Raw genomic sequence first — 2,992 nt, 5'->3', positions numbered from 1 at the left:
CTCCATGGGTTTGTGGACATTACCTACTCCGTGGGTAAAATGACATTACCTATTTCACGGGGATAAGGAACATGGACTGCCTCGGGAGGAGGGTAGAGTGAGATTATCAGTGAATGGAATTATGTGTGAGTCCTGCACACATAATTCCTCTGGAGGCACAGAGGAGGGTTGCCCTTCATCTGTGATATACTTTAACTTGTCGACTCTGCAGAGTGCACCTGCCACTAACAACACTCCCAGGTGCTTTAAATTCCTACAGCTAGAATCACTCTTTTAGGTCAAGACATTTTCTCCTTGTCAATGTGCCACTTTGCTTCCTGGGAGCCAGGGCAGCAAAGCATTCAGGCCCACGGATACTATCTTGGGCTTCTTTTGGGTGAATTGTTCAGCTCTGAGGTCTCTTGTTGGAGTTTAGTCAGGATGAAAGTCCCTATGGCCTATAGCAGTAGTTAAACTCGATTGCATGTAAGAATCGCCTGAGGGGCTTTTAAAACTCCTAATACCAGGCCATACTCCCAGACGATTAAGCCAGAACCTCTGAGGGTAGGACCCAGGCTGTATTTTTTTAAGCCCCCTCCTGCAACATGGTTCTAGAGTGTGAATAAGCTTGAGAACCAGTGACTTACACCATTTTTAAAGGTAATTTTAAAAAAGTAATTGTATAATTCAGAGAGCAGATTAGCATTTTCTAGGGACTGAGGTTAGGGCAGTGTGTCCACTGGGGCAATAACATGTGGGATTTGGAAACACCCATGAACTCATGTGAACTATAGCGCCTAGGTCTACAAAAGCCTCTGCTGCTATTTTAAGGAAGTGAAAGAGAACTGAAGGGTGTCCTGCTGTAACACAACTCTTGTCGGCCCCAGCCTTCCTCTGCTGGCTTTGCCTTTAGTCTGCTTCTGGCCAGGTTCCGGCAGTGACCAGAGTCTCATATTTGCAGGGTGGCTTAAGTTCTGTTCACATGTAAAAGCTTTCTGGGCACACGGGTAATTTCAGACCACCAGGGTAATTTGAAAAAAAAGATGTGTCTTACGGAGTTTGTCCAGCCTGTAGAAATGTAGATAAAAACTGAGGCCAGGGCTGTAGTGACTCCTGCCAGAGCTCGGGACTATGCCAGAGTGTGCAGTGTAGATACCATCTGCGGCCCAAAGGGATTTTAATCAGCTGAACTGAGCAACTGGTCCTGGGAGGCCCAGGCAAGGCAACAACCTAGCAGCACAACCAAAGGGGATTCAGGCCATACACTAGGGGAAGGTGTTGGACTAAGTACCCAAGGCCCAGTCCCGCCTTGATTCCAGAATTCATTCCTGTGGTCAGAAGTCGCCAAAGCTCTTGGCCCTATGGAACCCCGCCTTGGTGCTGAGCACAGAGAAGTGCTTCTTGTCCTTAGCTGTTCGCCAGACCAGGCGCAAAGTGTCTTTAGTCGGGGCTGACCACTAGGGGGACCTCCACGCCAGGTCGCGGGGTTCGAGCGCAGCCGGACTCTGGTGGGACGCAGAGCCTTCCAGACGGGTTGATCAGAGACAGGGAATGAGGCTGCCTTCAGGCCAACCTCAATTTGGACTGGATCCTACGGGTCCGGGAAGTCCGGACACCCAAAGTGTTGCTACTCTGGGTGTGCCTCCAGTCGGTTTTTCCGTGGCTTCTCTCTTTGCAACTCTAGATACAAATTGCTTTTCTGCTTCCTCGTTTTCATTTCCTACGGCCGGGGAATGAATGGTGCTGAAGGGCTGAAGAAGCCCAGGGGACAGGCAGCACTAGAGACAGTCGGTGTCTCCGGGACCGGAAGGGTGCAGGGCGGGGAGGCAACAGGAGCGGGGCGGGGCTCACGGGGGCGTGGTCTTCGGGAGGCGGGGGTGTAGCACCGTCCAGGGGGCGGGGCCACGGCTGGGCTGACTAGGCGAAGGCAGGTTCGAAAGGGCGGAGTTGACGAGGCCGGTCCCCGAGGAAAGGGAACCGGTGGTGGACCGGTTCCTGCGGACCGCCGCGGAGCCCGAGAAGGAAGGGGAGTGGAGGGGCGGTCCCAGGGGAAGGAGGGCGGGGAGAAGCGGGGGCTCCGGGACGAGCCTCCTGTGGGTCCCGCCCCCGTCACGTGGGCTCCAGACCCGGCCGCTGCCGCTCGGTCCGCTGGTTGGTCGGTCAGTTGGTCGGTGGGTCAGTGGCCTGCAGCTCGGTTCTCGGCTCTCATGTTCGGAGGTGGGAGGGACACGGGAGCGGCCCTCACACCTGAGCCGCCCGGAGAGGAGCCCAGCACCCAGGTCAGTGGGCTGTCCCCACGCCCCAGGTCCCCTGCGCGTTCCGGACCGGGAGCCCCCCGCGGGTACATTGCCTAGGTAACCGAAAGCCCCCAGATTCAAGAACCACTGGAGGAGTGGGGGTCAGTGCCAGTTAGGGCCCCAGAGTGGGTCCCAGACGCGAGGGCAGGAACCCTCTTCCTCTTCTCTGGCCAGAAGACTGGGAGGAGGGTATAACTCCCGAGGAGGATTTGCTTCGAATTTTCACCCAACCCTGCCGGGGATCCATGGACAATCCGCGCCCCTGCAGGTGCCAGCATGGCCCTGGAGATGCGCTGGGTGGTCATTCACTTCAGTTTTGTGCGGTATGTCACCGAAGCATCAGAGTAACTAGAGAGCACAAGGGGCGGCGGGGGGGGGGGGGGGGGAGTGGTCCGGCAGCTTAGGGTCTCTTTGCCCAAGCATATCTGTTCAGTGTGGTCAGATGCAACGCCTCGACTGAGACCAACTCTATACTCTAATTGCAAAAATGCAACATGCCATCAAAGTCTCAAGCCACTGCAGTCCCAGGAGACTGCCAGATGGGGATGGTCCTACTTAAAAGTGGGCTCCTCCTCTCCATGACATCCCAACTCCAGACCTGCAGTTTTTCTTCAAATGAAAATAAGATTATGTATTTAAAAGCTAGAATTTCCAAAGTTTGTGTAGGATTGAAACAGGCACTCTAACTAGTGTTTAATCCTCTTAAAAAACAAACC

General features: G+C 54.5%; 1 protein-coding gene across 4 annotated transcripts in view; it reads left to right on the top strand.

Annotated features, from left to right (window-relative positions):
- The first annotated feature begins 1,938 nt into the window (after positions 1 to 1,938).
- Positions 1,939 to 2,992, top strand: part of PPFIBP2 (PPFIB scaffold protein 2) — a 146,673-nt gene continuing 145,619 nt past the window's right edge. For 2 of the 4 annotated variants that reach the window (XM_081790317.1, XM_060605894.3), the window contains exon 1: positions 1,939 to 2,258. The gene's annotated coding sequence lies outside the window, so the exon portion shown is untranslated. The remainder of the gene's footprint in view (positions 2,259 to 2,992) is intronic. The other 2 variants (XM_081790318.1, XM_081790319.1) reach the window with 1 other exon arrangement.

This window comes from Panthera onca, chromosome D1 (assembly GCF_046562875.1).
Source record: "Panthera onca isolate mPanOnc1 chromosome D1, mPanOnc1 haplotype 2, whole genome shotgun sequence".
Taxonomy (NCBI): Eukaryota; Metazoa; Chordata; class Mammalia; order Carnivora; family Felidae; genus Panthera; species Panthera onca.
The sequence above is the reverse complement of the archived record's forward strand: the minus strand, read 5'-3'. Positions and strand labels throughout refer to the sequence as shown.